This window comes from Octopus bimaculoides, chromosome 8 (genome assembly GCF_046866305.1).
Source record: "Octopus bimaculoides isolate indiv1 chromosome 8, ASM4686630v1, whole genome shotgun sequence".
In the NCBI taxonomy this organism is placed as follows: Eukaryota; Metazoa; Mollusca; class Cephalopoda; order Octopoda; family Octopodidae; genus Octopus; species Octopus bimaculoides.
The window spans coordinates 81997762-82010261 of NC_142935.1; the positions used below are offsets into that span (position 1 = coordinate 81997762).

Genomic DNA, 12500 nt, shown 5'->3' on the forward strand with positions numbered 1-12500 from the left:
ATATATATATATATATATATATATGTAAATATATGTATGTGTGTGTGTGTGTGTGTGTGTGTGTGTGTGTGTGTACAAGAAACTCTCAGAATCTTTCCAGCTTGAACTTCCTTAAGGCAAACTGGAAACAAATTGAGAAAGAAGATGCTCAAACAAAACTGGTCTAAATGTCTCTCCTCACCGGACATCGACATGAAACTTCAACAATTCATGTCTGTAATGCAAGCCATATGCTACAAATGTGTCCCGGAGAGAAAGGCCACTGTAAACAAGAACAAAATCCCCAGGGAGAGGAAAATTCTTATGAGACGGCTTACAAAAGTTTCAAATCGCCTAAACAAACAAATTGAAAGCAGTGAAAAGTGCCATGAAAAAGAAAGAGCAGACAATGAAGCCTGGGCTATAGACAATATAAAATCTAACCCCAGAGCTCTCTACAAGTTTTCCAAAGCAACAGCTTCAGTGCACTGCAGGATAGGGCCACTCCTAGAAAAGATGGTACACTCACAGGAAACCCAATGAGGATAAGCGAAATACTAAATGAGCAATTCAAAAGTGTTTTCACTCCACCCCTAGGACACTTTCAAGTCAGCAATTCAACTGACTGTTTTACCACTGCAGATATAAAAACAGAGACAATGATGATCGATTACATCAATATAAAGCAAGACGTTGTAATAAGGGCTATAGATGAAATGAACCCAAACTCAGCTACTGGCCCTGATGGATTCCCAGCAATCCTTCTAAAAGTATGTAAGCGAGTCCTAGCAAGACCACTGCAGTCCCTCTTTCGCTTCCTTGCATCTGGCATACTCCCAAGAAAACTGAAGGGGGGCAAAATATGTCCTATTCATAAAGGAGGTAGCAGAGCGGAGGCCAAAAACTACACACCTACCTCTCTGACGTCGCACATCAGCAAGGTCATGGAACGAATAGTCAGAAGAAAGCTAATCGCCTTCCTTGAAGAAAATGACTTGCTGCCTGACACCCAATATGGTTTCCGACCAGGAAGTAGCTGCCTGACTCAGCTCTTACAACACTATGACTGGGTGCTGAAACAGCTGCTCAACCACTCAAATGTGGAAGTGATATATCTCGACTTTGCGAAGGCCTTTGATAAAGTCGATCATGGAATGATAGGTCACAAACTGCGTGATCTCGGTATAGCTGGAAAATTGGGAGAATGGCTTCACGACTTTCTGAAGGATAGAAGTCAGGTGGTAGTAGCCAATGGGGCCATCTCCAATGACACGCAAATAGTGAGCGGTGTTCCGTAAGGCACTGTTTTGGGACCACTACTGTTCATAATGGCCCTCTCAGACATGCCCTCAGCCACACGCAGAGCCACAATCACAAGTTATGCAGATGATACAAAAGTCTCACAGGTAATACAGAACCCTGAAGACACTATGCGCCTGCAATGTGAGCTGGATGAAATATACAAGTGGGCTGAAAAGAAAGCATGCAGTTTAATGTTGAAATGTTTCAAGCCTTGTGCTATCAGCATGTAAAACTAAATGCAATACCCATTAAATACACTGGACTTGGAGGGACTGCAATCCCAGAGGCACAGTCAGTGCGAAACCTGGGCATTCACATGAGTTATGATGCATCCTTTCATGTGCATGTCGCTAAATTAGCAATGAAATGCAGACGGCTGACCAGATGGATTCTTAGGACTTTTAGAACAAGAGATCAGGAAACCATGATGGTCCTCTGGAGCACACTTGTCCTAAGCCACTTTTGACTATTGCTCTCTCAGCTATGGTCACCAACCAGTGTCGAGTTAATCTCAGAACTTGAGGCAATCCAACGAAGCTACACGAAGATAGCCTCTATGCAGCATATAAGCTATTGGGAAAGACTCAAGAGATTAAGATTCTATTCCTTAGAGCGTAGGCGAGAAAGATATGCCATAATATACATCTGGAAGATCCTCGAAGGACTTGTCCCAAACTTTGGCATTGAGAGTTACACAAATACTAGAACTGGGTGCCACTGCATAGTGCCAAGAACTCCAAATTTGTCATCAAGATGTGGGACAAGATACTGAAATAGCCTGAGCTTCAGAGGTCCACAGCTCTTTAATATCCTCCCGAAGAACCTGAGAGACCTGCATGGGGTGGATGTTGGTGTCTTCAACTTAAAGCTGGACCTCTTCCTGTCAAGTGTCCCAGATGAACCAACTTCGCGGCAGGAGGTGCAAATGAGGGCAGCTGCATCAAACTCTCTGATGCATCAAATGTCAATTCCTTAAAAGCATTTGTGAAGTAAAATTATGTAGCAACACCAAATGGCGGTGCCCCAGCATGACCACAGCTCATGAGCTGAAACTAGATAAAATGAAATGATATATTATATTCGAGGAAAAAAATCAAAACCAAGACAGAATGAATATCTTGAGTCATTTAGAATAATTCAATTAGGGTAAGGTAAATTCTAAGTCTTACACCCGTTTCTGGGATAATATAAGCGGTAGGTTAATATGTCCACGCACCGGGTAAGCCGTCATCAGAGACAAAGTATGAATATTTTAGATAGGGAAAATTTACAGTTTACAAGAAATAAAATTCACAGTTTATAAAGAATAAAGGAGTATTTATTCTTCTATTTACTCCTTTATTCTTCTATTTTATTCCTTATAAACTGTGAATTATATTGCTTGTAAAATGTAAATATTTCCTGTTTAAAATATTCATACCTTGCCTCTGATAATGGAATACACTGCGTGTGAATATACTAACCTACCGCTGCGGTTATCCAAGAAACGACTGTAAGACTTCAAATTCACATTACCCGGATTAAATTATTCTAAATGACTTCAGAAACTTGTTCAACCTTGGTTTTGATTTTACCTCTAATATAATATGTACCTGCTATAACAGAACCCTAATACGGATCCCTAGATCCAGCCTTAGCTGTGATCTTGGGACCTAATGATCGATCAACTATAGCACTTACTTAGCGTATCTATTCGTTTAGATCACAAGTGGAGTAAACCCCTCATTTTCTTTATATATATATATATATAATTATGTATGTATGTATGTATGTATGTGTATGTATGTATATATATGTATGCATGTATGTATATATATATATATATATGTATGCATGTATATATATATCTGTGTGTAATTGTGTGTGTGTACGTGTGTGTGTGTGTGTGTGTGTCACACCATTATCATCATTGTTAAGTACAACGACTGGATTACTCCCAATTATTAGTATGTTTAAACCAACACGGAGAAGAAAGAATCCTTTAAACGGTCAACAAATTGCTTCGTTGCACGAAATTATGTCTTTTACGTTTAAACCCCGCTAGAACCTAATCTGCACTTTACATTCACTAGTTATTAAATTAAATTACTAGGGAAGTGCAATAAGAAACTCTCTCGATTAATAAACATTGGCTTGTTACAAATCAAGTAATAAAGTGTTATATAAGGATAGCGTGCCTTGTGGTTGACTGGGTCCCTTATACATTCTGAGATGAAACCCCTGAAAAGAAGGATCTTCTCCTTCATTCTTCCTCTTTCGATGAAAAAGAAAATGTATCAGATGAAATATTTCAGTTAAATTTTAATTACAGGATTAAACATATTTCAAAATTGAAACATTGAATTAATCAGTGAGACTTGAAGCAGAAGTCATTAAAACATAACACTTTAGTCCGATCGCACCAAATTTCGAGAGACTCACTTCTCATTCGTCTATTTTCTAAAAGAAACAAAAAAGAGAAAAACAACGTAAACTGTATTTTTAAATGAATAATTATCAACAATAGCATGTATATGTGTATGTGTGCGTAGAAACGTAGATTCATCACTGCCCCAGTTCTTTTGTTTATAAGACCATCGTTCTCAATAGGAAAGTATCAGTGTAAGGATAGCAATGGCATGCTGTGTACTTACGCATTCAACGGTTGTATATTTGACTGTAATCCAGTATTTCACATGCCCTGTATACTTATATATTTACATACATAGACAATAATGTGTGAACACACACAAACGCATATATATAAAAACACACATATATCTATAAATATATGACTAACATATAATGACTTAGGAAGAGACAAAGGAAAGTAGTGATTAGTTTTATATATCAGCGAGAAATTACGTTTTGGAAATGTTGTGGAAAATAAGTTCAAAGTGATCTACTGAGGAAAGATAATAACTTCAGAGGCTTCCAATACAAGCCACATGAACCAAGGAAGCACAGTTTTAGTGTATCGGTGTGTAAATTTAATCACAAAATATTTGGTCTTTAAGATGGTGAGGGGGTTCAGAGTCGGTCAACGTTGTTATGTAACAAGTACTTATTTCTACTACCCTGAAAGACAAAGTGAACCTCAGCGAGATTTGAACTGAGAATAAAAGGGTAATTGAATATCACCACAAATTTTATTCCAATGCCCCACTGATTCTGTCATCCACCACCCCTTAATATACCAACATTATTATATTTCAGATTTTAGAAATCACAGCAAAGTTTTCTTGCATCAGTTTTCCACATTTTGAATTAATAAAATGTAAATTTATTTAATAAAACTATCAATAATCATTGTGAATGGGTTGCAAAACTGGTGTCGCTGATGAAGCTAAGTTACATAACGACTGATTATCGATTTATTAATTCCACGTTAAAAGAGAAATTTAGAATTCCATACAATTTAGTGTAAATTATAATGACGAGTTGTCACATCCATCAGTTACAAGCTTTATAAAACAACATCCGACAATTAAAATCAACTGCAGCTGACATGGGGAGGGGAACAAACCTGGATGAATTATTAAGTATCAATGGTCATTTTTCACTTCTCTTCTCCTGATGCCAAAAAGACCCTTGTTGACTTAATTTCGCAGCGAGACTAATAATATTCATTGTTATGAATTCGTATATTTATCTATTTACAACCCACGCTCTATTGTTTTCTTTTTTGTTTTTTTTATAGATCACTAATACATCATGTGAAGAGATCAGGCAGCGGTTTCCTTCTAATTCCGACATAATATTCGTAACAATTGTATTTAGCCATTCAAAAGCGAGCTACCTGTATGTTACGGTTAGCAATACAACTAGATTTCGTTGTAATTGGTTTATAGTATATATGTTTATCTTATATGAAACAGAAATGAGAACATATTACGTGAAAAACTTTAGACGTCATTTGCCAGCGTGTATGACTATGTGGTACATACTATACTTTGACTGTTGGGTGTCTACATAGTCACCAGTAAACATAGAAACTATCTCCAACTCCTCGACGCAGTGCGACATCGAGGATTGACAGCTGGAAAGACAAAGGGCTGCAGTAGAACTAGACGGATACTCATTTTCCGATGAGTAGAGTGGAGCGGTTCAGGAATCTCAAAACCTCACGATCATGAGCATACTAGGAACACTATGTTTAACAGCATTTTTGATATAAATATGAGATATTTAGTATACGAAATAATGCATTATGTTTAATGTTTTATATTTAAAATATCAAAGTATGTTAACGTACATCATATGCTATGCTTAATAACGTTAATATACATAGGCTAATACAATTCCTAAAATGAGGTCATTTAATAAAACTACATTTAATTTTCACTTTAAAATGGTATTAAGAATTAGGATAGTAATGCTTGATGTCCATTTTGAAGTCAGTACTTTACACATATGTATATACGAAGTATAAAATTAGTTTAAGCTACTTATAGACGGATAAAGTGATGCGTAAATTGAAAACTTTTAATTAAGATTTTAAATTTTTGTATGTCACGCAGGTTTATTTACAAAGATACATTATCAAAAAGAAAATTACATATTTTGTTTTATTACCCGAAGAAATTCCAAACATTTTTCTCTCATTAGTGAGATAAATCAGTAAAAAAAATTTGCTTTTTGTCAAATAACTTGTCCCTGTCAAAGGCAAAGTGTTATGAGTGGCTCGTTGTGTCGTTCTGGTAGCGTCAGCGACTTCTGGCTCTAGTGCTTATTAGTACACAAATATATAAATATTTTAAAATTCCCAGTAGACGACAGGAATTTAGTTCACCAACCTATATGACAACAGATACTCACCTAAGGGGGGTCTAACAACGCACTTTCCCAAACTATTTATATTATCCCACTCTTCTCATAAAATAGAGGAGCTATTTTCTTAAACGGAATCTTATACCGTTTAACAGAAGCTCCAATCTCTACATTTAGCAACATTTATCATGTAATTGATACTGCGAGTTCATCAAATGGAAGTGAAGGCTAAATTATTTCTACAAGATCAGTAAAAGTCGGTTGTTTTGCTTTGAATGTTGTGAAATGTCTCTAAATCTGTCTCTTTGGCATTGTGCCGTATAGTAATATTATGTTCGTGCTGGCACCAAACCTACAATATTCTCCCTACCCTTAAAACTTATAGTTATTTTAATCATACGTTATAAACCGGCTTCCTTTTTTTAAAATTCTTTTTATATTTTTAGAGAGATCTTTTATCTGAAAGAGTTGAAAGATTGTATTTTGATAGAGATATATTAACGATTTCTTTACAGTATCTACACTATTGTCTAATTTTATTGTGTGGTTTTATTCATTTTTGTAAATAACATCAACATTTTACTACATATATTTTATTGATACATCGTCATCATAATGTCACTATCTCTCTCTCTTCTCTCACTCTCTCTTCTCTCACCCTCTCTTCTCTCACTCTCTATCTTCTCTCTCACTCTCTCTCTCTCTTTCTCTCTCTCTCTCTTCTGTCACTCTCTCTCGCTCTTCTCTCTCTCTTATTTCCGTCACTTTTGCTTCGTTTCTTTCTTCCTTTCTTCTATGCGCTCTACAACTCCCTCCTCTATCTTTCTCTTAAATACACAGAATTATTTGCGATTTTCTGTGCACCGCAGAGTAAGGTTTGTATCCTGATCTCGCGATGTTTTCAATCTAGTGCACCCTTTACTTCATATATTTAAAATGATAGCATATAATTTGGAGGAGATTTGGCTGTTGTTTGTAGCAGGTTGAATGAATACCTAAAGCCCCTTCCCCCGTTGTCTCGTGACTTGAATTTATATATATTTATCTCAGCTGTACCCGAATTAGACAAATATTTCATAGCTCTTGATAGTTTTGTTCTCTTAAGCTACTAAGGAATTTTACGAAATAATATGCTAAACTGACGAGGAATTCTGTACGATACTACATACCAGAACCCCGAGGAACGCTAATAATACTAGACTTAAATTCAAAGAAGCAGCATACAAATAGAAATACTGTGTCATACAGTATTCCAACGCGAAGTGTTTTATTATAAACACTGTAGCCCTGCATGACCGCATTCAATTAACTGAAACTAGTAAAAGCAAAACACGACATACAGTGCTGATATGTTATGCAGTATAGGAACTATACATATCATAGAATAGAGAAATATGAGTAGAAGATTGAGTAAAAGTAAAACGTCAACTAAGGTTTTATCGACACTCAAACATTATATTCGTGTCCATTATTAACACGTGAAGGTATTTAGAATCTAAATATACATGTATCCGTTTTGCACAGCTATATATTGGTTTTAAATTCTGGCACAAGGTCAGCAATTTCGGGGGGTGGGGCAAGTCGATTACAGCCATCCCAGTGCTCATCTGACACTTATTTTATTGACCCCAAAAGATGAAAGACAAAGTCGACCTCGGCGAAATTTAAATTCCGAACGTTAAGTCGAACGAAATGCTGCTCAGCATTTAACACAGGCTGCTAACCATTCTGCCAGCTCACCGCCTTACTTTTGGGCACTTATATATTAGCAAAAGAAACTTGTAATAATACGGAATTCCGTGCGACATTTCTCCCATTACGGTACTTCTACGAATATGATATGGCCTATACTCGTCCGCTGTGAGATGGTATTCCTTTCACATCTTCTCATACGATAGAGCCATCATATTTAACATGGTGCCCAAGTGATATAGTGTTTATTAAGGTTCTTTCTCTAATATGATACAGCAAACACATGCAACACAGCACCCATCGTGCTTATATCACACACGAAATACTTGTAACATGACACCTTCTGTGACATAGTGTTCATTCTAATGGAACAAAACAAACAATTTTTGTAACACGCCACCCACTGTGACATGGAATTTGCTATAGTGCTTCCGTCAAAATCATACAGCAAATACCGTGAGAAAAGCTATCACGTTTTTATTCGGTTGAAATTTGATAATCACTTCAAGAATCTCAATTAATTTTTCACTAATCGCTTGAACAGACAAGTAAGTAATTTCAAACGTAACTGGATAAAAAACCCCACTTAAAAAGACATTATCTGAAGCTGTGAGACATTTTAAAACCAATTTTACTCTGGGAGAGTGAAATTATGGCATTTAAAAGAAAGAAGGAACTCTACCTTGCAAGTATTTCGAATGGGAGAAATTAACTAAATTTTAGATTTGTTTGACGCATTCGTTCATGGACAAATGAAGGAATAAAAGTTATTTGTGAGTTGATGAAGAAAATAATTCTAGAATACTCTCAGCTTGGGATTTATGACTTCAAAACATTTGCAAGTATTCCTAGAGGTCTGTATCTGAGCAGGAAACAAACTTACTTTATATTACTTCACTACACCTATCAGTGGGAGACAGTTACTAGGTTTTCTGGGGAAGTAGCGGCCTCTACTTAGTTGGCTAACGGAAATGAAACCAAAGGAGGTAAAAATATTCATAAAATCTTTCGTAACATGTAATATGAATGAAACTGTCATGAATTACTGTTCCTTATTGCCGTGTGATTTGGTTGTAAACTCATTAAATTAGCAGCTTCATGATTAATTCGAATAAAACTGTTTTATTTAATATTTTAAACTTCCTCTATATTTTCAATAAACTAGTTAAAAACAGCACGACAATATTAAAGACACTAGTCTTGAAATGGAATATCTATGTATTAAGCGTTTGTAAATCCATTCACGAAACTTTTAAAACTTTTTGTTATGTCAACAATTGATTTCTTTCTGCTTAGAAGTATTTCCTTATAATATTTTACATAAAAGCTAATCATTTCGTTTTCGTCTTATTTTCATTCGTCTCTACTGTTATAAGTTCATGAAGTGTTTCAAAGACGAATTCTGCTCAGGTAAATACGGTAGTTTTTTCCAGATACTTTGGCATGAAAAGAACTGAATTAATCACAGCAAGTCTGACCCTCGTTAGTCCCAGAGCTGACAATGCATAAGGAGATGAATGTTTATATGGGAATGTCATTTAATCCCAAGCCGTCGCTAATACAGTAGAATTATGACCAAAGACTGTTGTGTCGACGCCCCCAGACGATGAAGTAGGCTAGCCCAATACGTAGATATAGAGGGAGAAGTCTAGACGTCGAAGTAGTTGAGTAGAGGTCATCCGAACGTGCGATATAACAAAGACAATCCAAATATGACCATCGCGTCTTATTTGCAAGTATAGTGAATTCAGGTTCACCTTATCCAATGGCTGCTTCCATTTACCAGAGAGTAGAGGTAATTCGAAAGAAATATGGCTGTTATTTTCAGCAGATGAAGCAACTATGATAAGGTGAATTCGTCTGTTGAGAGCTAAGTGTCTTGGACTTGGGTATAATACACTATAAGTTACGAACCCCAAATCTCTCTGTTAGTTATATGTTCGTCGTCCTCACATCTATCTGTGAATTTGTCCTTATAGCATAAGAATAGAATTAACTCGAAGTGCATCGTTCACGTGTTTTCCCAAATCTTTGGTGCTTTAGACAAGTAATATGAAATGAGAACTGAAATTACGTTATGTTGTAGAATTGCACAGGCCATTAAGAAAGCAAGTACTGCTTTTATTTGACAAGACATAATGCTATATGAGCAGACACGAGCTGTTGTGACAATCATTCATGTACTTCTCAAAACATTAGCAGCGTACATTAAGTTAAATGACTTAAAACTACTTCGCACAGTCAGTTTTCCAGTAGCTTGTCTAACTGTCAACACCCGTAAACGTCAAAATAAAATTAAATTTGATTTCTTTTTCCAGGAGTGTTCACCACAGCAATAAACGGAAATAGTTTTAACTTGGAATCGTAGCAACATCTCAGATCATACACGCCAGAAGCTTATCATTAAGCTTCACACCCAATTTAAAAGTACCGTTTATTTTTATTCTATTTAAAATATTGTGTTCGTTACCATTTTCTGATAAATTCGATTATAAATGCGCCATAAGTTCAAGATTAATGAGGTTGTCATTAGATATTGAGCTTATAATAGACTTCCAGCAAAACTATTTCTTATTGAGCTTGTAGAAGAATTTGTGTGCTTTTGCTTATCACATTAAACTGCCGGCTTCATATGCTTCTATCCTGTACATGAATTCATCCCTTTTATTTGATAGCATTGCTTAAAGCTTCAAAACGCTAGAAACTGTTCGCAATCGAAAGAAATCTGTTTCATCTTTTTTTTTTCACAGTGAATTCTACTTAGCAGCTATTTATGTAATAATGGTAAAATACGTATTTGTACAAAGCCATTTACATTACATATGAAACTTCTTGGTGTTGCCAATGTTTCCACAGCGTTTTCACAGTTCAGTGGTTGAAACCAGTAAAAGCTTAAAAAATAACCATTAAAAAAAATTATTTGTATGTCTCCTTTACAAAAAGCAGGCTTTTACTAAACCAACGGAAATCTATATTTTAACTTCGTAGCGTAGTTTCAAGTGAGAGAGTTCCTGAATATTCGGTGATTTGACTCAATCAATTGGTTTTGATTTGTGGTTCTCTCCCCTTTGCGTCACTTTCAACAGGAATTCGTATGAAAAATACTTGAAACCTACATCGCCGCATATTCTCTCCATGAAAGACATATATATATACGTATGTAAGAAACTAGTACATAATGGTTGAATACGTCTATGTATTCTGGTTTCTAATTTCGTAAATATCAACATTACTTTTCGCCTCATAATAAATATCAGTAATATATTCTAAAATTTCCGATTGTTTCCTCAAATGCGGAAGGACAGCGGTCATGATGGTGTTCACGGTCATCCAGGCGGGTGGGGGGAGAAGTGAAGGGAAGTCATCCTCAGCCTCGAAAACCTTTTGAAACAGGGTGATCCTCTGGGTGTCTAATAACCCTCAGCAGCCAGATGACGGTGATATTAATCCAAGCTATGAATTAACTCTAGGAGAGTTAATCAGCTATTTCAACAATGCCTCTTCATCAAGAGGTACGGCAGGACGCTACATCACAAGAAATATGATTTCTGAGGGAATCAAGTACATGTATAGAAAGTATATATAACTACACGAGTACATAGAATGTCGATAGAACTACACATTTCGTTGTCATTCAAATGCTTTCTTTCCAGTTAGCAATTTGGCACTCTCGTTTTAATATTACACCGAGGAGGGACTTTAGTGAAAAACTTGCCACTTCTTGGGAAACGATGGGCCAGATTAATACAATATAAATGAAAGTAAACTACAATCTTTGATGACATCGAAGCGAAGTCATTGTTAATAATATCCACCGAACTTGTACTGAATGGTTCATGGATTTTTATAATCTAGGATTTTTGTATACTTTATCCTTACAATACAAATCAGAGTTTCGCGTGAGCCAATGTTTAATGTTTACAAGTAAGCAGATATAATACATATATATATGTATGCATATGTGTGTATATATGAGTACATATATTTGTGTGCGTCAGTGTGTGTGTGTGTGAGAGAGAGGGCGAGTGTGTATATGTATGTATGTATGCATGTATGTATGTATGTATGTATGTATGTATGTATGTCATTATTCAGTTTTATTTCAAGATTTCTTGCGAATAAGGAAAGAGCCAGTTTCTAACCTACATTCAAGGCTCCTTCATTGGAATTTCAAAATCAACCACAGGGTATTTTGGTATGTATGTATGTATGTATGTATGTATGTATTATGTATGTATTATGTATGTATGTATGTATGTATGTATGTATACGTGCCGGTTTGTATGTTTTGTACTATGTATGTATTCTCATGCATATAGTTGCATATCTAGACATGCTCATATATATACTTATTTGATAAACTCCTGGAAAGTTTTACAAACTTTCTTCAGTTTCAGTGACTGCTTGGATCTGCAGTCTTCGAATCAGCTTTCTCCTTTCTGGTTTTGAGAAGTCTAATTGCTCAAGATTAGTATTCAGGCAGTGAGCTGCATATCCCAGTGCCCCAATAATTGCAGGTATAAACCTGAACTTGTAATCTGGATAGAGTAACTGCAGATTCCTCAATAGTCCAGCGTAGGTATTGTCTTTTTCATTGATCTTCAAGTTTTGCAAACTTTGTTTAGGGATGGATTTCGATATTTGGTGATTAAAAGAGGTTGCCGAAGAGATATGTTAAGACATTCAAAGGGATTTTTAGATCGCTGCTAAGCCTCTGCCGCCTTGTTTTCGTTTTAGGTAGAGGTGGTCTACGTGATTTATCTCGCTGCTCTATGACT

The 12500-nt window shown here is 35.9% G+C and overlaps 1 protein-coding gene and 1 long non-coding RNA gene across 3 annotated transcripts in view; both read left to right on the top strand.

Annotated features, from left to right (window-relative positions):
- LOC106878502 (uncharacterized) overlaps positions 1-5438 on the top strand; it is a 27298-nt gene extending 21860 nt beyond the window's left edge. The window contains exon 3 of the long non-coding RNA XR_001410505.3: positions 4961-5438. This is a non-coding gene — a long non-coding RNA (uncharacterized LOC106878502). The remainder of the gene's footprint in view (positions 1-4960) is intronic.
- The window catches only part of LOC106878501 (polycomb group RING finger protein 2), a 390185-nt gene that overhangs the window by 31808 nt on the left and 345877 nt on the right, over positions 1-12500 (top strand). The window lies entirely within an intron of this gene.